This window comes from Lithobates pipiens, unplaced genomic scaffold, assembly GCF_037356315.1.
Source record: "Lithobates pipiens isolate NorthernLeopardFrog02 unplaced genomic scaffold, aLitPip1_a1.2 Scaffold_22, whole genome shotgun sequence".
NCBI classification, from domain to species: Eukaryota; Metazoa; Chordata; class Amphibia; order Anura; family Ranidae; genus Lithobates; species Lithobates pipiens.
In genome coordinates, this window is record NW_027507784.1 from 35,433,505 (window position 1) to 35,460,820 (window position 27,316).

Below are 27,316 nucleotides of genomic sequence, written 5' to 3' on the forward strand. Positions count from 1 at the left end.
ACTGCTGCCCTTCTGCTGCAGTCTGCTAATCATTCACAACTCACTTGTTCCACAAAGCTCTTTATCAGGACTGGTAACTTGGTCTGTCTAGGGTGCTACAGTACATAGGGTTGAGTGAGGTACAGTCTGCCGTTCTGTAAGGACTAGTATCGGTCCACAATAGATAGGGTTGACGTGCACCACTGCTGACCACTGCCCTATACTGCAGCAGTCCTTCATTGGTATATGGACTGACGTACAGTCTGCTAATCAGTCACACACAACCTACTTGGTCCACAAAGGTCCTTATAAGGACTGGTAACTTGGTGAAGGGTGCTACAGTACATAGGGTTGAGTGAGGTACAGTCTGCTGTTCTGTAAGGACTGGTATCGGTCCACAATAGATAGGGTTGACGTGCACCACTGCTGACCGCTGCCCTATACTGCAGCAGTCCTTCATTGGTATAGGGACTGACGTACAGTCTGCTATTCAGTCACACACAACCTACTTGGTCCACAAAGGTCCTTATAAGGACTGGTAACTTGGTGAAGGGTGCTACAGTACATAGGGTTGAGTGAGGTACAGTCTGCCATTCTGTAAGGACTGGTATCGGTCCACAATAGATAGGGTTGACGTGCACCACTGCTGACCGCTGCCCTATACTGCAGCAGTCCTTCATTGGTATAGGGACTGACGTAGTCTGCTATTCAGTCACACACAACCTACTTGGTCCACAAAGGTCCTTAGAAGGACTGGTAACTTGGTGAAGGGTGCTACAGTACATAGGGTTGAGTGAGGTACAGTCTGCCGTTCTGTAAGGACTGGTATCGGTCCACAATAGATAGGGTTGACGTGCACCACTGCTGACCGCTGCCCTATACTGCAGCAGTCCTTCATTGGTATAGGGACTGACGTACAGTCTGCTAATCAGTCACACACAACCTACTTGGTCCACAAAGGTCCTTATAAGGACTGGTAACTTGGTGAAGGGTGATACAGTACATAGGGTTGAGTGAGGTACAGTCTACTGTTCTGTAAGGACCGCTATCAGTCCACAATAGATTGGGTTGAGGTGCACCACTGCTGACCGCTGCCCTATACTGCAGCAGTCCTTCAGCAGTATAGGGACTGACGTACAGTCTGCTAATCAGTCACACACAACCCACTTGGTCCACAAAGGTCCTTATAAGGACTGGTAACTTGGTGAAGGGTGCTACAGTACATAGGGTTGAGTGAGGCACAGTCTGCTGTTCTGTAAGGACCGGTATCGGTCCACAATACATAGGGTTGAGGTGCACCACTGCTGACTGCTGCCCTATACTGCAGCAGTCCTTCATCGGTATAGGGACTAAGAGTTTTGTCACAGGGTCATTTAAAAAATGACAGGCAGAGGAAGAGGCAGGCCCTTCCGCAGGGGTGGAAGGGGTAGGGCAGGAGCAACAGCCTTGAGCCAAAGTGGGAAGTTGCAGAAGGTGCGTTCAATTACTTTAAAGGACGCACCAGACTTGGTTGAGTGACTCACTCAGCCTTACTCTTCTGCACCCTCCTCATCCTCTCGATCTGCACCTTCTTCTTCACTCTCTGCTATGTGCACCCCCAAAGACACTACCACCAACAACAACACCACCACCACCACCACATACCTTCCGCTTGAGTCACAGGAATTATTTTCCGATCCATATCAAGAGGACATTTCTGATACGCAGCCACTCTTGGTATTGGATCAGGAAGAGGAGGTAGCAACAACCGCTACTCAGCAGTCTGACGACAGTACCCAGATCAGCCCAAGGAGGAGGTTGGTCCCCGGTGTTGCTGCCTACTCCGAGATCTCTACTTATAGCGGTGGGGAAGGTGACGTTGATGATGACGTGTCTAGTGATGTCACGTGGGTGCCCACAAGAGAGGAAGTGGAGGGGAGTTCAGAGGGAGATATGGACCAGCAGATAGGGAGGAGAAGCAGGACTAACTTACATTGCACAGGAGGGACAAAGCAGACTGCAAATGTATCAGGAGCGAGTCATCGACCATGTACGGTCACATCTGGCGCTCCCAGGACACCGGCACATGGCTCCGCAGTGTGGGCTTTTTTTAACGTGTCCGCTGCTGACAATAGCGTTGCCATCTGCAATCTTTGCAGTCAACGCATTGGTCGCGGTAAGCCCAACACTCACCTAGGGACGACCGCCTTAAGAAGGCACATGGGCAGCCATCACCGAGCCGAGTGGGAGCAATGGAACACACAAAGCCACACTGCAGGCTCTCACCGTCCAGCCTCGTCTTCTACTTCTCCTTCTCCTCTCTCCTCACAATTGTCCTCCACTCCACCTTCCATCACGCCAAGCTCACATTTTTCTGCAAAAAGGCAGGCTTCCGTGGGCCTAATGTTCGAGCGTAAAAAAATTATGACGCCGGATAACCCTCTTGCCCAACGATTGACGGCTGGCTTGTCAGAACTCATAGCCCTCCAACTACTGCCATATAAACTGGTGGACTCGGAGGCCTTTCGCAAATTTGTGGCCATTGGAACTCCACAATGGAAGGTCCCAGGAAGGAAGTATTTCTCAGAGAAGGGCATCCCAGAGCTATATGGCCATGTTCAGCGGCAAGTGAATGTATCTCTGGCACACAGTGTCGGTGCCAAGATACATCTGACCACAGACACGTGGTCTAGCAAACACGGGCAGGGAAGGTATATCACTTTTACTGCCCACTGGGTGAACCTTCTGACGGCCGTCAAGCATGTAACCCGTGGCACCCGCGTAGATTTGGTTTTACCGCCACGGATTGCATGCAGGCCTGACTCTTCTTCTCCTCCTCCTCCTACTCCATCCTCCTCCCTCTCCTCCTCAGCTGCCTCCTCCTTTTCTGCTGCTAGCGTCTCTTCCGCTGCACCGCTCAAGCTCCCCAGAACCTATTCCACATGCCAGGTGAGACGTTGCCATGCCGTGCTGCGTCTGTTGTGCCTGGAAGCCAAGAGCCACACTGGCCCGGCACTCCTTTCAGCTTTGCGTTCACAGGCAGATCAGTGGCTAACACCGCTCAATTTGACAGTTGGTAAAGTGGTGTGTGACAACGGTGCCAATCTGCTTAGCGCATTGAAACAGGGCAAAATCACGCACGTGCCATGCATGGCACACGTCTTAAACTTGGTCGTGCAGCGATTCCTTGTCAAATACCCTGGGGTCCAGGACATCTTGCGGCAGGCAAGGAAAATCTCGGCCCATTTCAGAAGATCTTACACGGCCATGGCTCGCCTTGCTGACATTCAGCGGCGACACCATCTGCCGGTCAGACGTCTTATTTGCGATTGCCCGATGCGATGGAACTCAACCTTCTATATGTTTGATAGGCTGCTCCAGCAGAAACGTGCAGTTAACATCTACCTGTATGAACTCTGCGAAAGAAACGGTTCTGGGGAGCTGGGGTTTTTTTCACCGCGCCAGTGGCTGCTCATGCGCGACGCATGCAGACTTCTGCGGCCATTTGAGGAGATCACCAAACTGGTCAGTCGCAGCCATGGCGCCATCAGTGACATGGTACCTTATGCCTTCTTTATGGAGCGTGCATTGCGTCGTGTCATTGATCAAGCTGTGGAGGAGCAGGAGCCGGAAGATGAGGAAGTCGCAATGCTGGATGAATTCCCAGGGGGGGCTACTCTATCTGAGACAAGTCAATAACAGGAGTCTGATGAGGAGTCAGAGGAGGATGGTGCCGGGGCGGATGAGCAGGAGCAAGAAGAGCATGCTTTAAACCTTTCTGGGATCCCTGTTGTGCATGGATGGGGAGAGGAGAATGAAGAGGACGACATTATCCTGGATGATGAGCAGGAGCCAGGCCACCACACCGCTTCCACTTTAGTGCAAATGGGGGCCTTCATGCTCCAGTGTTTTAATAGGGACCCCCGTATAAAAAGCATAAGGGTCAAGGACCAGTACTGGGTGGCAACGTACTTAGACCCCCGGTACAAACACAAAATGGCGGAAATGTTACCGCCGTCGAAGAAGGCTGTCAGAATGCAGCACTTCCAGGCCTTGCTTCGAGAAATGCTGCATTCTGCTTTTGCGTGCGCTGGCAGAGGAGCAATTCCCACTCCCAGAGAAGGAGTTGCGGGTACCAATCCAACAGCGCCTGCAAGAAGAGGCCGGTTTGAAGATGTGTTGGTGACTTCAGATATGAGGTCATTCTTTCAGCCGACCCATCGACAGGTGTCATCCGGATCCAGCATCAGGGAATGCCTAGACCGTCAGGTGTCCGACTACATCGGGTTAACAGCTGATGTGGACGCTCTGAGGAGTGATGAACCCCTGGACTACTGGGTGGGCAGGCTTGACCTCTGGCCAGAGCTTGCCCAATTTGCAATCGAACTGTTGGCTTGCCCCTCATCCAGTGTCCTGTCCGAAAGGACGTTCAGCGCAGCAGGGGGGATCGTGACCGATAAGCGTACTCGCCTAGCTCACGACAGTGTTAACTACCTCACATTTCTAAAAATGAATGAGGCATGGATCTCGGAGGAATTCAACACATGTGACCAGTAGACCATGTATATGTCTATAAACAATTTTTTTAATCAAGCACACAGACCTTCTTTCTTCATTTGTCTCACTTCCTTGTCCCAAAAAAGCACACCGTACTATATGCCCCTACCCTCCTCTTTGAAGAGGTTGAACGGTGTCATATTTCTACTGGGGCTGCTTATGAGGGGATCACACCATCCCTGTGCTGTGCTGACTTCCTCCTGGGGGTTCTTAATATGAGGGGATCACACCATCCCTGTCCTGTGCTGATTTACTCCTGGGCCTGCTTATTATGAGGGGATCACACCATCCCTGTCCTGTGCTGACTTACTCCTGGGCCTGCTTATTATGAGGGGATCACACTATCCCTGTGCTGTGCTGACTTTCTCCTGGGGGTTCTTATTATGAGGGGATCACACCATCCCTGTGCTGTGCTGACTTCCTCCTGGGGGTTCTTATTATGAGGGGATTACACCATCCCTGTCCTGTGCTGATTTACTCCTGGGCCTGCTTATTATGAGGGGATCACACCATCCCTGTCCTGTGCTGACTTACTCCTGGGGGTTCTTATTATGAGGGGATCACACCATCCCTGTGCTGTGCTGACTTTCTCCTGGGGGTTCTTATTATGAGGGGATCACACCATCCCTGTGCAGCGCTGACTTCCTCCTGGGGGTTATTATTATGAGGGGATCACACCATCCCTGTCCTGTGCTGATTTACTCCTGGACCTGCTTATTATGAGGGGATCACACCATCCCTGTCCTGTGCTGACTTACTCCTGGGGGTTCTTATTATGAGGGGATCACACCATCCCTGTGCTGTGCTGACTTCCTCCTGGGGGTTCTTATTGTGAGGGGAATCACACCATCCCTGTGCTGTGCTGACTTCCTCCTGGGGGTTCTTATTATGAGGGGATCCCACCATCCCTGTGCTGTGCTGATTTTCTCCTGGGCCTGCTTATTATGAGGGGATCACACCATCCCTGTGCTGTGCTGACTTCCTCCTGGGGCTGCTTACGGTGCTGCTGTCAGTGCTGTATATCACGGTGCTGGTGTGAGTGCTTAATGTCACGCTGCTGCTGTCAGTGCTGTATATCACAGTGCTGATGTCAGTGCTTAATGTCACGCTTCTGATGTCAGTGCTCTCTATCACGGTGCTGCTGTCAGTGCTGTATATCACAGTGCTGCTGTCAGTGCTCTCTATCATGGTGCTGCTGTCAGTGCTGTATATCACGGTGCTGATGTCAGTGCTTAATGTCATGCTTCTGATGTCAGTGCTCTCTATCACGGTGCTGCTGTCAGTGCTGTATATCACGGTGCTGCTGTCAGTGCTCTCTATCATGGTGCTGCTGTCAGTGCTGTATATCACGGTGCTGATGTCAGTGCTGTATATCACGGTGCTGATGTCAGTGCTTAATGTCACGCTTCTGATGTCAGTGCTTAATGTCACGCTTCTGATGTCAGTGCTCTCTATCACGGTGCTGCTGTCAGTGCTGTATATCACGGTGCTGGTGTGAGTGCTTAATGTCACGCTGCTGCTGTCAGTGCTGTATATCACGGTGCTGCTGTCAGTGCTGTATATCACGGTGCTGATGTCAGTGCTTTATGTCACGCTGCTGATGTCAGTGCTCTCTATCATGGTGCTGTTGTCAGATGACTCTATCACGGTGCAGGTGTCATTGCTGTATGTCACGCTGCTGATGTCAGTGCTCTGTATCACGGTGCTGCTGTCAGATGACTCTATCATGGTGCAGGTGTCATTGCTGTATGTCACGCTGATCATCTCCTGCACCCTCTTCTTTGCCTACCCTGGTCCCTGACCTTCCGTCTCCTCCATTGCCTTCATGCGCTCCACAGTCCTGAATTGTCAGAACAATTTCCCATATAAAAAAAGAATGCTTGTAGTTATCGATCCCAAATTCACCTCATACATGTATTATGTCATTGGCCATGTGGTGGGACTATGTTTGCCCAGCTAATAATTATTTTGTGGCTGCAAATTTGACCTAAAAGTTTGCGAAGTTCGCCTCCCATTGAAGTCAATGGGGCCCGCCACAAACTTTCCATTTCGCGAACTATCGGCCGCGTACGCGAAACGTCCCGTCGGAAGTTCGTCCATCACTAGTAGCAGACATGGTGCATGAGCATCGTCACAATGGTTTTGTAGTGACACGAAGCAGCATACGGATCTTTGCACTTCAGTGGGCCAAATCTAACCCAGATCACAGCAAAGGATTTAAGGCCACTATATCCTGGTGTTCTAGGTTCTTGGAAAGGCATGATTTGGTACTGAGGCAAAAGACCAAAATTGCACAAAAATTACCTGCAGATCTCGATGGCAAAGTAAGCAATTTCCATCGATATGTAATAGAGCAGCGCAAGAAACATGGCTATGCGTTAAGTCAGATTGGAAATATGGATGAAACTCCTATGAATTTTGATATGATTGGAAATAAAACCGTCAATTCAAAAGGTGCCAAAACTGTGTTAATTAAAACAACAGGACATGAGAAGTCCAGTTTTACAGTGGTACTAGCATGTACAGCTGATGGTGCCAAACTAAGACCCATGATTATTTTCAAAAGAAAAACAATGCCAAAAATAAAGTTCCCCGTTGGAGTATTTGTACATGTGAATGAAAAAGGCTGGATGGATGAAGAAGGGATAAAGCTATGGCTTGAAAATGTATCGAGTAGACGACCAGGTGGACTTCGTCGAGAACGTAGCCTACTGGTATGGGATATGTTCAGGGCTCATTTAACTCCCAGCACAAAGGAAAGGCTGAAAAGAATAAACACAGATGCAACGGTTATTCCTGGAGGATTGACATCATTGGTACAGCCACTGGATGTGTGCCTAAACAAGCCATTTAAAGATCGAATTCGAGAACAGTGGAATGAGTGGATGGTTAGCGGCGAAAAAGTCGTTCACAAAAGGAGGAAACATGCGTGCTCCACAGTTGGATGTTTTGTGCACCTTTGTCATAAAAGCCTGGAATGATATTGATGCAGAAAAAGTCATCAAGTCTTTCAAGAAGTGTGGCATATCAAATTCATTGGATGGTATGGAGGACGATGACTTGTGGCAAGATGAAGAGGAAGCCGAAGCTGAAGCCACACCATCTGATGTGGAATTGATCCATATGATGATTGTCTTACGAATGTACCACAATATGTCATTGATGAACTTATGATGTCAGAGGATGAACATGAAGAGGATTTTGAAGGATTTTAAGTACCAGAAAGTCAACCATTTTCATTAAAATTACAGTGTTTAAATCAAATCTGATGTTAAGTCTGATTTTTTTTTGATGTTTCTGATGGTTCATTAAAAGGACCGTGTTTAAATCAAATCTGATGTTAAGTCTGAAGTTTTTTTTTAACCACTTCAGCCCCGGACCAATTAACAGCCTAAGGACCAGAGGTCTTTTTACAATTTCGCACTGCACTGCTTTAACTGGTAATTGCGCGGTCATGCAATGTTGTACCCAAATGAAATTTGCGTCCTTTTCTTCCCACAAATAGAACTTTCTTTTGATGGTATTTGATTGCCTCTGCGATTTTTATTTTTTGCGATATAAATGGGAAAAGACCGAAAATTTTGAGAAAAGATTTTTATTTTCTACTTTTTGTTATAAGAAAAACCGAATAAACTCAATTTTAGTCATACATTTAGGGCAAAATTTCATCAGCCACATGTCTTTAGTAAAAAAAATGTCAATAAGCGTATATTTATTGGTTTGCGCAAAAGTTATAGCGTCTACAAACTAGAGTACATTTTCTGGAATTTACACAGCTTTTAATTTATGACTGCCTATCTCATTTCTTGAGGTGCTAAAATGGCAGGGCAGTACAAACTCCCCCCAAACGACCCCATTTTGGAAAGTAGACACCCCAAGGAAGTTGTGAAGAGGCATGTTGAGCCCATTGAATATTTTTTTTTGTACCAAGTGATTGAATAATGACACAAAAAAAAAAAAGTTTACAAAAAGTTGTCACTAAATGATATATTGCTCATACATGCCATAGTTATATGTGAAATTGCACCCCAAAATATATTCTGCTGCTTCTCCTGAGTACGAGGATACCACATATGTGGGACCTTTTGGGAGTCTAGCCGTGTACGGCACCCCGAAAACCAATCACTGTCTTCAGGATTTCTAAGGGTGCAAATTTTTGATTTCACTCCTCACTACCTATCACAGTTTCGAAGGCCATAAAATGCCAAAATAACACAAACCCCCCCCAAATGACCCCATTTTGGAAAGTAGACACCCCAAGCTATTTACTGAGAGGCATGTTGAGTCCATGAAATATTTTATATTTTGCCACAAGTTGCAGGAATTTTACAATTTTCTTTTTTTTTTTGCACAAAGATGTCACTAAATGATATATTGCTCACACATGCTATGGGCATAAGTCAAATTACACCCCAAAATAAATTCTGCTGCTTCTCCCGAGTACGGGGATACCACATGTGGGGGACTGTTTGGGAGCCTAGCCACGTACGGGACCCCGAAAACCAAGCACTGCCTTCCGGATTTAAATATAAAATGCTACCAAAAAAACTGTTAGCGATCGCAAGGATCAGGCCTGACTCTGCGATCGCTGCAGTTATGTGTTTAGTGTTTTGTAAGTGACCGTGATCGATCGATACTGCACTTGGGTGGGCTGGGCAGAGGGGCAAAACGCAGGTGCCAGCAGGTATCTGGGCTGATCCCGCTAACAATGCGTTTTTTTGGAACCCTAAACTGCTGGGGATGCTAGTATAGATCTGATCAGATCAGATATTGATCTGTTCAGATTCTATACCACTACGGGAGGTTTATGCTTTGCGTGTGGGTGTTAGCGGTACTGCCACTAACCTAGTGCTGCCTGGGGCGACGCAGACCCTGACCCTAAAACCTAATTGATATCACCCGCCAGGTGATCAGGGGGTTAAACCTTTATTGGGTAATAAATGGTGGGTGCCCTGATGCTATAAAAAGCAAACTAACCAGAGTCACCCGTAACACTTATACGGTGATCACTGGTGAAAAGGTTAACTAGGGGCAATCAGGGGGTTCAATTTTTTATTAGGTAGTATATGGGGGTCCCTGGCGCTATATAAAAACCTGACGGGGAACCTAAATAACTAACTGGCTAACCAGAGTCACCAGTGACACTTATACTGTGATCGCTGGTGAAAGGGTTAACTAGGGGCAATCAGGGGGTTAAAACCATTATTGGGTAGTATATGGGGGTACCTAGCGCTATAAAAACCTGGCGGTGAACCTAAAAAAATAACTAGCTACCTAGCGACACTAGTGACACTAATGCAGCGATCAGAAAAATGATCGCTTAGTGACACTGGCAAAAGGGGGTGAAAGGGTTAACTAGGGGCAATCAGGGGGTTAAAACCATTATTGGGTAGTATATCAGGGTACCTAGCGCTATAAAAACCTGGCGGTGAACCTAAAAAAATAACTAGCTACCTTGCGACACTAGCGACACTAATGCAGCGATCAGAAAAATGATCGCTTAGTGACACTGGCAAAAGGGGGTGAAAGGGTTAACTCTAGGGGCAATCAGGGGGTTAAACCTTTATTGGGGGGTGGTAGGGGCTCCCCTGGACCTAACACTAACTGCCCTGACAGTTTTTACTTTTACAACTGACACTGAATGCAGTGATCAGTAAATAAATGATCACTGCAATCAGTGACACTGTGACTGGGGGGGGGGCGGGGGGACATCGGGGGCGATCGGGGGGGTGATCGGGGGGGGGGGGTTTGTGTACCTATGTGTTAGTTAGTGTCAGTGTAGTGTTTGGTGCAGACTTACTGTGTCCTTACCTCGTAGTCCGGTCAATAAGACCGCCCCGAGGAGAATGACATCACTTCCTCCCTGCCTGTGTATAAAATACACAGTAGGAGGAAGCTTCTCATTCGCCAGGAGCGATCGAGAGGGGATGGCCAGAAACCAACAGCCATCCCCTCATCCCGGATCGCTCCTGAAGCGAAATGGACCGCCGTATCCAGTGGGAGGGGTCCGATCGGACCCCCCACCCGCTGGAAGGCAAGCACGTACGTGTACGTCCTTGTGCCTGTACATGCCTTTGCAATGACATACATTGGCAATACGGCGGTCCTTAAGTGGTTAATGGTGTTTTCTCGGAAGGGGGTAATCTTATACGGCGAGTATAGCCCAAAACCTAAGTTTTCACTGGAAAAATAGGGGGTCGTCTTATACGCCCAGTCGTCTTATATGCCGGCAAATATGGTATATATTGTGAGGGGTTAGCTCGGCAGCGGGTGTGTGTGACCCCCTGGATGGGTTCACAACACAAAATCAGGCACAGCAGACAGCGTTGTAGGTGGAAAAAACAAAAGGTGCGGTTTATTTATGCTACATGCAGTGAAAAATATAACAGCCAAACAAAAGAAAAACATGAAAATAAATCCTGGTCAGCTTGACCTCTAATTACACACATAGATTCCCTGTCTAACAACTGAGTGCAGCCTTGTGCTGCACCAGTCCTTGTCTCTGTTGTAGAGGTTTGCCACACAGGCGTTAACTCACCGCACAGAACAGGTGTCTCACTCCCCAGTCTATACAAACACAAAACTGGTTCCAGGATGGAGCATCTCCCTAAGCATGCTGGGTTTTTTTTGTAGAGGTCTTAATGAGCCCACTTACTTCAGCTGGGCTCATTAACTCTTCCCCTATAGGATTCCCAGCACTCCCCTCTAGTTGTACAAGTCTGCATAAAGCCTGAATCTAAGGCATACATATTTTCCATCCTGGATACAACCAGGTGATTTTACCTGCGTGCTGCCACATACCCCCCCTCTTGTTTCAACCTTGGGGTTGTAACACAAGCAGTCAGACACGCATGTATCCGAGACAAAGCATCCACATTCCCCATTTTAACACCAGGGCGATGCTTAACTCTAAAGTTAAATTCCTGTAGGGCCAGGGACCACCTATTTACCCTTCTATTGGTCTCCTTGTTTTGAGCCATCCACTTTAAAGGAGCGTGATCAGTCACCAGGTCAAAGTGCCTACCTAGCAGATAGTAACGAAGGAATCTAGAGCCCACTTCACTGCTAAACATTCCATCTCAATCGTGGCGTAATTTACCTCATGGGACTTCAACTTCCTGCTGAGGTAAATTACTGGGTGCTCTTCCCCTTTCCTGACCTGGGATAACACTGCTCCTAACCCAACGTCTGATGCATTCATTTGTACAACAAAGTCCTTAGAGAAGTCTGGTGAGTACAACACTGGCTGGCTACATAAGGCTGTTTTTAAGGACTGAAATGCTTCTTCGGCCTCCCAGGGCCCATTCCTATGCTCACCAAGAGTAACTGTGAGGGCTTACAGTGTTCTGGTACCATCAACACCTAAGGCCCAATTTTCTGCAGAATGTATAGGGCAGGTCATATAGTATATATGTCAGGTCACCTAGAGCCCAGGTGACAGATGCACACCGTAGGGCTTAGGAGTGCACCGCAAGGTTATGGACCCTACGGCTGACTGCTGCAGACGGGGGACAGATCCCACTGGGGTTAGAGCGTAAGATTCCCTGGGGCGGGGAGTCTAAGAGCCAGGTGTTCACCAGCGCCTTGGCTGCAACTGGCTCCAGGTCGCGGCCCCCAGGGTCCCCCAGCTCACACCCACAGTAGGCAACAGGAGGATAGGGATGGTGAGGGACAAAGCCAAGGTTGGGGCCACAAGCAGACAAGAATAGTCAGGTACACGCCAAAAGGTCAGGATCACAGGCAAACACGGATAGTCAAGACACGCCAAAGTCGGTAACGGAAAACAGTAGCAGAGCACACGGCAGGAAACAGGAAGCTAACACACAAAGGTTGATCAGCAGGATAGGCTAGCAGTGCACAGGTTAATATAGAGTAGTCTGATAGGAGCTAGGGTGGAGCCATGCCAGAGGATGGATTATAAAAGCAGTCAGATGAGGCTCGACTGGTCTCTAGAAATTAACACATGCAGACAGGTAAGCAGACGAACTCTATTGCATAACCATGACAGTACCCCCCCTCTTACGAGGCCTCCCCCTTCCCTGCCTGGGACCAGGTTTAGAGGGGAACTTCAAATTAAACTTCCTCAACAGATGAGGTGCAAAGACCTCTGAAGTCGAAATCCACGACCTCTCCTCAGGACCAAAACCTTTCCAGTGCACGAGGTACTGGTGAATGCCTCTACAGAGTCGGGAATGACAAAATTTGGCTAACCTCGTACTCCTGATCATCCTCAGAGACCAGTGCTACGGTAGAGAGAGGACGAGAGAACTTATTGAGGACTAAAGGCTTCAGAAGGGCAACATGGAAGGAGTTAGAGATTTTGAGGCTTTTGGGAATCTGGAGCTTGAAACAAACCGGATTCAGTTTAGAAATTATGGTGTATGGACCAATGAATCTTGGGGCAAATTTGAGAGAAGGAACCTGGAGTTTGATGTTCCTGGTGGAGAGCCAGACTTTGTCTCCTGGCTGAAGAGAAGGTGGCCTACGCCTGCGACGGTCAGCAAAACTCTTGAATTTGTTGGCAGCTTTCTGGAGGGAATCATGAACGTCAGCCCACATGGAATTAAATGATTCCTGAACAGTAGCCAAAGCTGGAATGTCAGAAGAACAAGTCATAGGAAGAGGAAGCTGAGGATGTCTTCCATAAACAGTAACAAAAGGTGTTTTCTGAGAACTGACGTTAACATGATTATTGTGGGAGAACTCAGCCCACGGTAATAGTGATGCCCAATCATCATGATGGGCAGAGACCAAGGTACGGAGAAAGACCTCCAACTCCTGATTAACTCTCTCAGTCTGGCCATTGGATTGGGGATAAGAAGAGGTAAAATCCAAGGTAATGTCGAGGGATTTGCAAAAGGCTCTCCAAAAATGAGAAGTAAACTGCACACCCCTGTCCGAAACGACATGAGAAGGGACACCATGAAGGCGGAAAATCTCTCGTACAAAGATGGGCACCAAGGCAGGGGCAGAAGGGAGACCAGGAAGAGGAACAAAATGAGCCATCTTGGAGAACCGATCGATTACTACCCAAATGGCCGTATTATTCCCCGACAGTGGAAGATCAGTGATAAAATCCATGGCGATATGAGACCAGGGCTCCTTAGGAATGGGCAAGGGCATGAGGAGACCAGCAGGGGCTTGAGTGGAAGATTTAGACTGAGCACAGACGTGACAATCCTTAACATAGTCTTTAACATCCGAGCGGAGATTAGGCCACCAGTAGTGACGACTGATGAGCAGGAAGGATCGGAGGAACCCAGCATGACCTGCCACCTTGGAATCATGTCCCCAACGAAGGATCTTAGTTCTTAGCTCCGTGGGAACAAAGGTCTTACCAGGAGGAATTTTTGATTCCAGGGTGGTAGAATGGGCAACAATGCATGAGGTAGGAATGATCGGCTCAGGATCAGGGTTGGACTCCTCGTCCAAAGTGTCAAATGACCTAGAGAGCGCATCAGCTCCACCGTTGCAGGAACCAGGTTTGTACGTAATCGTGAATTTAAAACGAGAAAAGAAGAGACTCCACCTGGCCTGTCTGGGGTTCAGACATTTAGCATTCTGTAGGTACTGTAGATTCTTATGATCAGTAAAGATCGTTATGGAGTGAGGGGAACCTTCAAAGAGATGACGCCACTCCTCCAACGCCAATTTAATTGCGAGAAGTTCCCGATCACCAATGGCATAATTTCTCTCTGCCTGAGAATTTTTTTTGGAGAAGAACGCACATGGTTGAAGTTTCTTCTCAAAGTCCTGAAGAAGCACAGCTTCCACCCCCATCGAAGAAGGTCTCCTCAAGAGGGGTCCAGAGACAAAGGCCTGTTTCAGATCGTGAAACGTAGAGACAGCCTCGGGAGGCCAGTCTTTGGCATTCGCACCCTTCTTGGTCAAAGCGATAATAGGCGCAGCAATGGAAGAGTAATTCCTTATAAACTGCCTATAATAATTTGTGAAGCCAAAAAAGCGCTGTGTGGCCTTGAGGCTAGCGGGAATGGGCCAGTTGGTAATGGCTGAGACCTTTCCGGGATCCATGCGAAGACCCGCACTAGATACAAAACATCCCAGAAACAGGACCTCGGAACATTCAAAGGAACATTTCTCCATCTTGGCATAGAGATTGTTCTCCCTAAGGCGCTGAAGTATGGTGCGTACATGGTTTCTGTGAGCAGGCAGATTCTCGGAAAAGATGAGAATATCATCCAGATAGATGACAACAAACTGGTACAGTAGATCCCTGAATATTTCATTGACAAAGTTCTGGAACACAGCTGGAGCATTACACAAACCAAAAGGCATAACCAGGTATTCGTAATGCCCGTCCCTAGTGTTAAACGCAGTCTTCCATTCGTCACGTTCCCGTATTCGAATGAGATTGTATGCACCTCTGAGATCCAACTTAGTGAAAATGGAAGCCCCCTTCAACCTGTCAAATAGCTCAGATATTAGAGGTAAGGGGTAACGGTTTTTAATAGTCACAGGGTTTAAACCTCTATAGTCGATGCAGGGTCTGAGGGTACCATCCTTTTTGGCAACGAAAAAGAACCCTGCTCCTGCAGGCGATGAGGATTTCCGCATGAAACCTCTCTCCAGATTCTCGGCGACATACTCAGACATGGCCTGGGTCTCTGGAATGGACAAAGGGTAGGTACGACCCCTGGGCAGGGTTGCTCCAGGGACAAGGTCAATAGCACAGTCAAAAGATCTGTGGGGAGGAAGCACCTCAGCAGACTTCTTGCAAAACGCATCCCGGAAATCGCTGTAAGCCGCGGGAAGATCGGACGATACAGATGTGGTAGAAATGGGAAGTTTCCTCTTGGGGGTCACCTTGGGAAGACAGGACGAGAAACACGAAGGACCCCAAGCCAGGATCTGCCCAGAGACCCGGTCCACATATGGAGAGTGGAGCTGTAGCCAAGGAAGGCCCAATACAATGAGGGTAGAGGCCTTGGGTAGGATGAGGAAGGAGATCCACTCCTGGTGGAGTATCCCCACTGACATCCTAATAGGTAGCGCCTGGAAATGGATAGGGCCCCCTGGGAGCACAGTGCCATCAATTGCCGAGACTACCAGTGGAGTAGCGAGGGGAGAAAGGGTAAGCTTCATAGAAGAAGCAGTTCTCCAGTCCATAAAATTGCCGGCAGCCCCGGAGTCCAGGTATGCTAGGACCGATTGGGGAGAAGTGCCTACATGGAGGAACACCGGAAGAAGAAGACGAGAAGGTAAGGTTTCTGGGTCCAATACTCCAACTTCCAAATGTATTACCCGAGCGTTTCCCGGACAAAGCGAGCAGGAGTCACGAAAATGACCCTTGCCCCCACAATAAAGACACAAGCCCAAAGTCCTGCATCTAGCACGCTCTTCGGGGGTTAGTCTGGTCCGGCCCAGCTGCATGGGTTCCTCAACAGACAGAGGATGCTCCACAGGGCGACGGGGAAAAAGCTCAGGCTGACTAGGACCTAGGGGGTGCTGGAGTCCTTTTTCTAAGGACCTCTCCTGGAAACGGATGTCAATCTGATTGCACAAGGAAATTACATCGTCCAGACCGGCGGGGATAGCTCTTCCTGCTAATTGGTCCTTCACTCGGTCAGAGAGGCCATGTAAAAAGGTTGCGACCAGGGCCTCATTGTTCCAGCTCAATTCCGCTGTAAGGATACGGAACTGAAGTGCGTATTGTCCCACTGAACAAGATTCTTGGCGAAGGCGTAAAAGGGCACTAGCCGCAGAAGAAACCCGAGTTGGCTCCTCGAAGATGTTACGAAAGAGCTTCAAGAAATTGGACAGGCTGGAAACCACTGGATCATTTTTCTCCCACGGGGGGCAGCCCAGGCTAAAGCTTCACCGGAGAGGAGGGAAATGATATAGGCTACCTTTGCCCGATCAGACAGAAAGCTTTGAGGCTGGAGCTCAAAATGAATGGTGCATTGGCTGAGGAAGCCCCTGCAGGCCTTGGAGCCCCCAGAAAAATGGGACGGAGCTGGGAGTACTAAAGAATGCTTGGCTGCGACTGGTGCGATAGGTGCAGTCGCAGACTGTACTTGAGGCTGCAGGTTCGGGGGTTCCCAAGGAAGCCTGTAGCTGCTCAAAGCGGGAAGCCAGATCCTGAAGGAATCGCATCACCTGAGTCTGATTAGATTCCTGGGTCTCGAGTCTCCGCACTATGCCCTGCAATGGATCGACTGCAGGAAGCGGCACGTCAGCCGGGTCCATGGCTGATTAAACTGTCAGGTCACCTAGAGCCCAGGTGACAGATGCACACCGTAGGGCTTAGGAGTGCACCGCAAGGTTGTGGACCCTACGGCTGACTGCTGCAGACGGGGGACAGATCCCACTGGAGTTAGAGCGTAAGATTCCCTGGGGCACGGAGTCTAAGAGCCAGCAGGTGTTCACCAGCGCCTCTGGTGGTGAGGATGGATTTGGCTGCAACTGGCTCCAGGTCACGACCCCCAGCTCACACCCACAGTAGGCAACAGGAGGATAGGGATGGTGAGGGACAAAGCCAAGGTCGGGGCCACAAGCAGACAAGAATAGTCGGGTACACGCCAAAAGGTCAGGATCACAGGCAAACAGGGATAGTCAAGACACGCCAAAGTCGGTAACGGAAAACAGTAGCAGAGCACACGGCAGGAAACAGGAAGCTAACACACAAAGGTTGATCAGCAGGATAGGCTAGCAGTGCACAGGTTAATATAGAGTAGTCTGATAGGATCTAGGGTAGAGCCATGCCAGAGGATGGATTATAAAAGCAGTCAGGTGAGGCTCGGCTGGTCTCTAGAAATGAACGCATGCAGACAGGTAAGCAGACGAACTCTATTGCATAACCATGACAATATATAATTCAATATATAATTCTGTTCAGAGTCTATAGTGGGCCCCCATGCCATTTTTTTTACATTTGGGTGCGGGGTTCCCCTTGATATACATACCTGACCCAAAGAGCCTGGTAATGGGCCATGCCATTTTTCTCAATGATTTTCATCTATATTGCCAGGACCCAACACTACATTACAGCCGCAAGCAGTTTTAAATGACTTTTTTCCTTTCGAAATGTAATTTTGCTGTGGTATTGTTTTAAACACGGGAAAACTGCGCCACTTTACAGGTATACTATAGACACCCCCCAGGCACGATATTGAAAAGAATATTTAATTTTTATTGTTTCACTTTAAGCATTCTTAAAAGCACTGCTCCCGAAAAAACAGCAGTTTTTAAAACTGTTTTTTGCATTGATACATGTCCCCTGGGGCAGGACCCAGGTCCCCAAACACTTTTTATGGCAATAACTTGGATATAAGCTTTTAAAATTAGCACTTTTGATTTTTCACGTTCTTGTCCCATAGACTTTGACGGTGTTGATGCGTTCAAACTTTCTGCATGTTCTGCTGTGAACCGAATCGGGGGGTGTTTGGCTCATCTCTATTCTCAACACATGACATCATTTCTAGCATTGTATTCTGTCGTACAAGAATTTTTGTATTGTGAGTAACCTCTTCACTTTCCACGAGACTAGCATGCCACAAAAAAACGGACAAACAGACATCCGAAAATCTAAGAGTGTGTAGGAGGCTTTAATGACAGAATCAGCAGGTGAAAATAAAGGAAAATAGATCAATCTGTGACTCTGCACATGCTGACCTGTATCTTCACTGCAGATGTTTTTTATACAGACAGCCCTATCCTCACAAAGTGTAGAAAGTATAAATCACATAAACAAATATAATTACCCCCTAAAATATCTCCATGCTGTATGGGAAGACCCCCATTACAAAGCCGATAGTTTAGCTATACATAATCTGTTTCTCTAAAATTGAAACAACTTACCTTTCTGTCCTGTCCTCCGATATTTAGTGATAGGAAAATTGTACCATACTTACCGTAATTTTCTTTTCCTGGTGCCCATCCATGGCAGCATACCTGTGACAAGCTCCGCCTTGGCTCCTCCCTCAGGACTAGTGAATATTATAAAAGAAATGGTTACCGCAGCCCCAGCATTCTCCGTAATATAGAATACCGAGGGTGGGATTGTATGCTGCCATGGATAGGCACCAGGAAAAGAAAATTACGGTAAGTATGGTACAATTTTCTGTTTTCCTGGTGTCTCCATGGCAGCATACCTGTGACAAATAACTAGCTAAAGATGGATGGGATGATGCTTAGAAGTTTATTTTAAAGAAATTATTATTTATAAGAAGCAAAAGCTGATGTGACTGCCTGTCTGTCAAACTCCACTGATGAGAGAGCTCCTGGGTCCACCATGTAATGTTTCAGAAACGTATATAGTTGGGATGACCAAGTCGCTGCCCTACAAATAGTTTCAATTGACACATTCACTCTTACCACCCAAGAGGCAGAAACCGCTCTGGTGGAGTGCGCCCTGACCGCTGAAGGGGGTTCCAGCCCATTTGTCCTGTACCCCTTGTGGATGAGTTTAACGATCCATGAGTCAATCGTTCTTGCTGATGCCCCCTTGCCTTTGTTTTTTTACCCCAGGGAATTATAAACAGCCTGATGGATCCCCTGAATGATGCTGTGGCCTGCAGATAGCATCTCAAAGTGGAGGCGATGTCTAGCTCATGAAGAGAACCGGAGTCCTGTTCTGAAAATGTTGGGAGTGCCCAAGGTTCCGACGTGTTCAAGGATGATGCGACCTTGGGAATAAATCCTCGCACTGTTCTGAGTTCTACTCTGACCGGATAGAATATGATGTGGTTATGATCTGCTCCTAAAGCTTGGAGCTCTGAAACCCGTCTGCCAGAGGTTATAGCTATCAGAAAGGCTAGCTTCAAGGTTAGACTCCAAAGCGATGCTGACTCCGAAGGGCCAAAAGGTGGATTGGCTAAGGACGATAAGGATGATAGCAAGGTCCCAAGTGGGAAAAGATTGTTTAGTTGGCGGTCGGATCTTTTTGACAGCTTTGAAGAACTGGATTATTAATGGATCCTCGACCCATCTTCTACTGGTTGCTGCTGAAATCGCTGATACCTGTACCTTTAGTGTACCTCTTGCAAGGCCTAGGTCTAGGTCTGCCTGCAAAAACTCAGGAATTTGAGAGGATGATGGGGAACCTGGATCACAGCTTCTGCCAAGCATGAAGGCCCTGAACTTGTTCCACACTTTATCGTATATGCCGTTTGTGGATGGTTTTCTTGCTTTGAGCAGGGTTGTGATCACTTTATTGGAACACCCTAGGGATTGGAACCTTTCCCTTTCAGCTGCCAGATGTGAAGGTCCAGCCTGCAGGGATCTGGATGGGTGTGATATCCTTGCGACAGGAGAAGAGGTATTATTGGAACCTTGACTGGAGGCCGGGTACTCAGATATATTGCTGTGGGGAATTGGCCAGTACGGTAGAACCGCTATCACCGTCGTGGTTTCCATCATAAGTCTTGACAAGAATCTTAGAATGAGAGGCCGTGGAGGGAAGGCATAGGCCCGGTTGCATGCCCAGGGGGCTAAGAGGGCATCTATTGCCTCCGCCTGGGGGTGAGGAAGCCTTGAGATGAACCTTGGGAGTTTAGTATTAAATGCTTTTGCAAATAGGTCTAGCTCGAGGGGACCCCACTAGTTCACTATCCAGTCAAAAATCTCCGGGTGTAGAGACCATTCGTTGGCATCCACAAACCTGTGGAAAAGGCTGTTGGCCCTCGAGTTGAGATGACCGGGCAGATAGACTGCCCTCAGGTCCTTTAGATTCCTTTCTGCGCAGAGGATTATGGGTTCCACCTCCTTCAGGAGGGACCTGCTGTGTGTCCCCCCTTGCCGAGGTACATAAGATACCGCAGCCCTGTTGTTCATTCGGAGGAGAACTGATTTTCCCTGTAATCTCGAACTCTAGGGATAGAAATGCAAGCTAGGCCACTCCTGACCTCCAGGACATTTGACACCAAGCCTGCTGTATAGAAGGACCATCTTCCCTGCACTGAGATCTGGTTGCAGTGTGCTCCCCAACCTGCTGCACTGGCATCGGTAGTAATTGTGATTCAGTCGACATGCCCTAACGGGCACGGTTTCGGAAGTGTCTGTTTCTTCATCCACCAACGTAGACTCCTGAGCATCAAGGTCGTCAAGTGTATGGGTTGTGATAGATACTGTCTGTTCCACAGTCTTAAGAACTCCAGCTGGAAATGTCTCAAATGCCAATGGGCTCAGGGGACCATAGGGATACATGACGACATCTGGCCTATCAGGCTCAAACAGTTTGAGGCTGTCAGGTAGGATCTCGTACTCACTTTCTTCATTTGTTGAACAATGGATGTCACCTTCTGAGGTGGGAGAGTCACTGTTCCGTTCCTTTTATTGAACAGAGCGCCCAAATAAACCATCTCCTGAGTTGGAGAAAGGTGACTTTTCTCCTGGTTTATCTTCCATCCGAATTCTGCTAGAGTTGTCAAAAGAATGTTCCTGTGTTCCACTAACTGGGCTGGATCCTTCGCCAGGAGTAGAATGTCATCCAAGTAGTGACATACCTGAAGCCCCAATTCCCTCAGAGGGGTTATGATGGCAATCAGGGTCTTTGTGAAGACTGTTGGCGACGTGCAGAGGCCAAATGGATCTCAGATACTTCTGGAACGGAGGGAGTATGGGTATACGCAGGTAAGCGTCCTGCAAGCCTATTGACAACGTCCAGTCCCCTGGTTGGACTACATGAATAATCATCTGTAGTGACTCCATTTTGAATTTTTCTAGGAAGATATAGCGGTTTAGTCTTTTTAGGTCTATCACGGGTCTCCACCCTCCATTTCTCTTGGGGACTAGAAACAGGGTGGAGTAAAAACCCGAAAATCTCTCTGATGGAGGCACTGGGACTACTGCTTGCTGTTCCTGCAAGGAGAGAAGAAATCGCTGTAGCTCTTCTGCTTTTTTTTTTTTTTGGGGGGGAACCTTGACACCCTTTTCGGGGAGAAGAAGTCCTTGGGAGATTTGTCTAGGAACGACCAGAAATGGCTGTATTTGACTGTGGAGACTACCCAAGGATCCCTGCACTTTTGTTCCCAGATCTTTGAGAAGTGTTTTAACCTGGCCCCCATAGCTTGGGCTGGCCTGGCATCAAAAGGATTTAGTGGAATCCTGTGGGGTAGGCACTGGTCTCTGCCTTCAGGTCTTGAGGAACGTGGACTGTGTGCTTTTCCAAGAGCATTGCCCTGCGGAGCAACAAATTGAATCAATGGCGGCTTCACCAATAAAGTCTGCTGAGAGCTTCAGCTCATCCAAGGCCTTGATTATATCCTCCTTTGGGATTTCCTGTTGGACTGCCGAATCTATATTATCCATCCAGACACGTAGTGCATTTGACACTGATGCCAGAGCTATCGCAGATTTACAGGCGTTGCCTGCCATCTGGTAAGCCTTTTTGGATCAAGATCCATCCTCCTGTCCAGTGGGACCTTAAAGAAGTTGAGTCTTCCAGGGGCAATGTGACATTCTTTGCCAACCTTGCCACTGCTGCATCGACCACTGGAGAACCCTCCAGCATTGCGGAATCAGCCTCTGAGAGAGGGTATAACGTTCCCAACTGATTAATGGAGAATCTTTTCTCTGTCTTTTTCCACTCTTCCTCAATCACATCCCTGATCTCGTCCATGAGAGGGAAAAAGGATATCTGGCATTTGAGAAAGGGGAAGTACGATTTAGACTTTTAACCTCTGTGTTGGTCTCTTCCCAGCCGATCTCTTGTTTAACTGCCTCTACAGAAGGCTGTACCATGGCGAAAGCAAAGCCAGAGGCATCTAGGTCATCAGATGATTCCACTGAGATGGCATTCTCTTCCTGATGTTTTAGAGGAAGATGCAGGCTTCAGACATTCCACTTGTGGACAGCCCGGGAATGGGAGCCTCAGCCGCTTGCTCCTGAGGGGGAGATGCTGGCTTTTGCGTCGGCATTGTAGCTACCAATTCCACAAGGGAATCCTTTACTGCTTTCTTAAGTAGGTCCGCCACTTGGAGACTTTCAGATTCTCTGTCCGCTGCATAGTCCCTGAGGCAATTTCGACAGATCAGTTTGACTGGAAGTGGGGTAGCCCCACAGGCCTGACATCTTGGAGATCTAGGTCTCGGGGAGCATGAATGACGGTGCTTTTTGGCCGATGCTTTCCTGCCACTTCTATAATCCCCATGCCTGGATGACCTGTCTCTGCTGTGACTAGAGTCATCATCGTCTCCATGTTGCCTTGAGGTCCTCTTAGACGTCTTCTGGCATACAGGACTGAAATAGATAAAAGTACCAGCCACAGTGCACTCTTATTTTTTTTTTTTAAAAGTGTATCAACTTACCTGGACGTAGGTCCTTACCTCAGGTGTAGAGTAGGATCTTGTGTGGGCGGCAAATGGCTCATACTAGACGGATTAGCAGAAGCAGCAGCTAAGAAAAGAGTTTTAGAGAAGAAAAATCAACCCGCCATGTCCTGACTTGGTAAAAGTGAAATTACCTCTATAAATAATGGGTTCTCTACGTTTTTTGTCTTTTTTTTTTTTTTTTTTGAACCCAGATGAACATCTATTTAAATAATTTTTATTAATTTTATTTATATAATAATTTAATATATTTATTTTATATTATTTAATTAATTGCTCCCCCCCTTTTTTTTTTTTTTTACATTTATTTATTTATTTATTTAGTTTACCTTAAAGGAATGGGTATCTGCTCCCTGGAGCTCTCAGACGCAGTTCTCCCTGCCGCCACAGGCGTCCCACTGAGGCCGACCGGGAGATAAATAGTGGAACAGGAGAGGCAGGGCACGCCTCTATCCTGTCCTTAACGTTTTAATGGCATAGTTGTCACCATGCCCTTATCCAAAATGGCCGCTGCGGCCCCCGGGAACTACTGCGCATGCGCTTACCGGCGGAACGGAAACCCGGAAGCCTCGCACCGCCGGGGCATGCGCAGAGCACGGCGGGGAACGCCGAGGGGGCGAATAAAGTACCGGAGCTGAGCGCGCGCGGCTCCTACGGAGCTGACAATGACAGGGGCTAGGAGAGAGGTTTTCCCTCTAAAAGAAACAACAAAAAATAAAAGAAAAATGAGAGGTCAAAAGAAAGACAGAAATGAAAAGTTGAGGAGGGAAAGACAGAGAGGGAAGAGGAAAGAGAAAGGAAGAAGGGGAGAAAGAGAAAAAAACAAAGATGTAAAACCTAAAAGGGGAAGGAAAGAAGGAGGAAAAGAAGAAGGGGAGAGAGAGGGAAAAAAAGAAATGTAGAAATAGCTGCTGCCTCCATTACCATGAATGAGCTGGTGCCTGATCAACTTGCAGATAAAGCTCTTACTTAAGAGACAAACTGCTTGTCCCAAAAGATCCTACAGAAGGGACTTCCAACCTTATAAGCGCGTTTAGCTGCCCAAGAGAAGGAACTGCGTCCGGGAGAGGCTTGAACCCGGACGGAAGCTGCCGAATGCAGAAGGTAAGGACGCCGACCAGAATTCACTGCCATGAGGTATGAGGAAAAAAAGGAGAATGCTGGGGCTGCGCTAACCATTTCTTTTATAATATTCACTAGTCCTGAGGGAGGAGCCAAGGCGGAGCTTGTCACAGGTATGCTGCCATGGATAGGCACCAGGAAACTGAGTCTGTGAAAGGAATGTCAACTTTTCTCTGGAAGAAAATTGCAGTAGAAGGAAGTAATGAGAAGTGCTCTGCTAACCCTTTCATTGCCTGTGCGTTGTTCTCATGTAACTTTCAACCTTTTCAAGGTAGGTCTTATTTTTGTGGGAAACACGATACCCAACATTTTGAGAGGGGAATGAGAGACACCTACTAGCAAAAGTATGTAGGCATAGGGCACGTCCCCCCCTCCCTCTGCCATGCCCCCTTTAAGGAGAATTAACCAAAAAAAAAGATTAGTTAAATCCACAAGTGATTTTTTTTACTACTACTATTCCTATATATTGGCTTTTAAAATTTACAAATGCAGCAATTTTGAATTTGGATGAAAGGTTTAGCGCTGGAAAACACTTTTTGAAAGATAAATAGTGCAGTTTATATACAACTATATAGATCAGACCAAAATAAGGGATAAATTAGGAGGAAAGAGGGACAGAGGGACATTGTTCCAAATCAGGGACAGTTGGGAGCTATGATGTCAGGCTGGGGAGGAAAGTGCCAGATTAACCACTTCAGCCCCGGAAGATTAGGCTGTTCAATGACCAGAGAACTTTTTACAATTTGCCACTGCGCTGCTTTAACTGGTAATTGCGTGGTGATGCAATGTTGCACCCAAACTAAATTTGCGTCCTTTTTTCCCTACAAATAGAGCTTTCTTTTGATAGTATTTGATTGCCTCTGCGATTTTTATTTTTTTGTAATATAAACAGAAAAAGACCGAAAATTTTGAAAAAAAAAGTCAATAAGCGTATTGTCATGGTTATGCAGTGATCTTCCTGTGTTTGCTTACCTCCCCTCATGTGTTCAGACTAAGAGGCCAGCCACTTCCACCTGGTGGTTTTTATAACCTCTCCACTAAGCATGGCTCCACCCCAGGCCCTATCAGGGAGCCCTATATTAACCTGTGCACTGCAGGCCATCAGTGCTGATCAACCATTGTGTATTACTTTGTGTGTTAGCGTCCTGTTTCCTGCCGTGTGCTCTGCTACTGGTTTCCGTTACCGACTTTGGCGTGTGTTGACTATCCCTGTTTGCCTGTGATCCCAACCTTTTGGCGTGTACCCGACTATTCTTGTCTGCTTGTGGCCCCGACCTTGGCTTTGTCCCTCAACATCTCTATCCTCCTGTTGCCTACTGTGGGTGTGAGCTGGGGGACCCTGGGGGTCGCGACCTGGAGCCAGTTGCAGCCAAGTCCATCCTCACTACTCGAGGCGCTGGTGAACACCTGCTGGCTCTTAGACTCCATGCCCCAGGGAATCTTACGCTCTAACCCCGGTGGGATCTGTCCCCCGTCTGCAGCAGTCAACCGTAGGGTCCACAACCTTGCGGTGCCCTCCTGATCCCTACGGTGTGCACCTGTCACCTCGCCTCAAGGTGACCTGACAAGTATATTTATTGGTTTTCGCAAAAGTTATAGCGTCTACAAACTAGAGTAAATTCTTTGGAATTTACGCAGCTTTTAGTTTATGACTGCCTATCTCAATTCTTTTTGTTTTTGAAAAATGTGATTGAAAAATGACAAAAAAAAAATTACACAAAGTTGTCACTAAATGATATATTGCTCACACATGCCATGGTTATATGTGGGATTACATCTCAAAATACATTCTGCTGCTTCTCCTGTGTACAGGGATACTTCATGTGTGAGACTTTTTGGGAGCCTAGCCGCGTACAGGACCCCGAAAATCACCGCCTTAAGGTTTTCTAAGGGTGTAGAATGGTGATTTTACTCCTCACTACCTATCACAGTTACAGAGGTACTGAAATGTCCAGATAGCACAAATGACCCGATTTGTGAAAGTAGACAAGGTATTTGCTAAGAGGCATTGCTCGCGAAAAAACGTCCATTTTTAAAACTTTTTTTTTGCATTGATACATGTCCCCTGGGGCAGGACTCGGGTCCCCAAACACTTTTTATGGAAATAACTTGGATATAAGCTTTTAAAATGAGCACTTTTGATTTTTCACATTCTTGTCCCATAGACTTTGACGGTGTTGATGCATTCAAACTTTCTGCATGTTCTGCTGTGAACCGAATCGGGGGGTGTTCGGCTCATCTCTATTCAACACATGACATCATTTCTAGCGTTGTATTCTGTCGTACAAGAATTTTTGTATTGTGAGTAACCTCTTCACTTTCCACGAGACTAGCATGCCATAAAAAAACAGACGAACAGACATCTGAAAATCTAAGCGTGTGTAGGAGGCTTTAATGACAGAATCAGCAGGTGAAAATAAAGGAAAATAGATCAATCTGTGACTCTGCACATGCTGATCTGTATCTTCACTGCAGATGTTTTTTATACAGACAGCCCTATCCTCACAAAGTATAGAAAGTATAAATCACATAAACAAATATAATCACCCCCTAAAATATCTCCATGCTGTATGGGAAGACCCCCATTACAAAGCCGATAGTTTAGCTATACATAATCTGTTTCTCTAAAATTGAAACAACTTACCTTTCTGTCCTGTCCTCCGATCTTTAGTGATAGGAAACTGAGTCTGTGAAAGGAATGTCAACTTTTCTCTAGAAGAAAATTGCAGTAAAAGGAAGTAATGAGAAGTGCTCTGCTAACCCTTTCATTGCCTGTGCGTTGTTCTCATGTAACTTTCAACCTTTTCAAGGTAGGTCTTATTTTTGTGGGAAACACGATACCCAACATTTTGAGAGGGGAATGAGAGACACCTACTAGCAAAAGTATGTAGGCATAGGGCACACCCCCCCCTCCCCCGCCATGCCCCCTTTAAGGGGAATTAACCAAAAAAAAGATTAGTTAAATCCACAAGTGATTTTTTTTACTACTACTATTCCTATATATTGGCTTTTAAAATTTACAAATGCAGCAATTTTGAATTTGGATGAAAGGTTTAGCGCTGGAAAACACTTTTTGAAAGATAAATAGTGCATTTTATATACAACTATATAGATCAGACCAAAATGAGGGATAAATTAGGAGGAAAGAGGGACAGAGGGACATTGTTCCAAATCAGGGACAGTTGGGAGCTATGATGTCAGGCTGGGGAGGAAAGTGCCAGATTAACCACTTCAGCCCCGGAAGATTAGGCTGTTCAATGACCAGAGAACTTTTTACAATTTGCCACTGCGCTGCTTTAACTGGTAATTGCGTGGTGATGCAATGTTGCACCCAAACTACATTTGCGTCCTTTTTTCCCTACAAATAGAGCTTTCTTTTGATAGTATTTGAT

General features: G+C 47.2%; 1 protein-coding gene across 1 annotated transcript in view; it reads right to left on the reverse strand.

The window, feature by feature from the left end:
- Positions 1-26,661, reverse strand: part of LOC143925651 (apoptosis-associated speck-like protein containing a CARD) — a 128,482-nt gene extending 101,821 nt beyond the window's left edge. Inside the window, exon 1 of the mRNA XM_077450117.1 lies at positions 26,569-26,661. The gene's annotated coding sequence lies outside the window, so the exon portion shown is untranslated. The remainder of the gene's footprint in view (positions 1-26,568) is intronic.
- Positions 26,662-27,316: the final 655 nt, after the last annotated feature.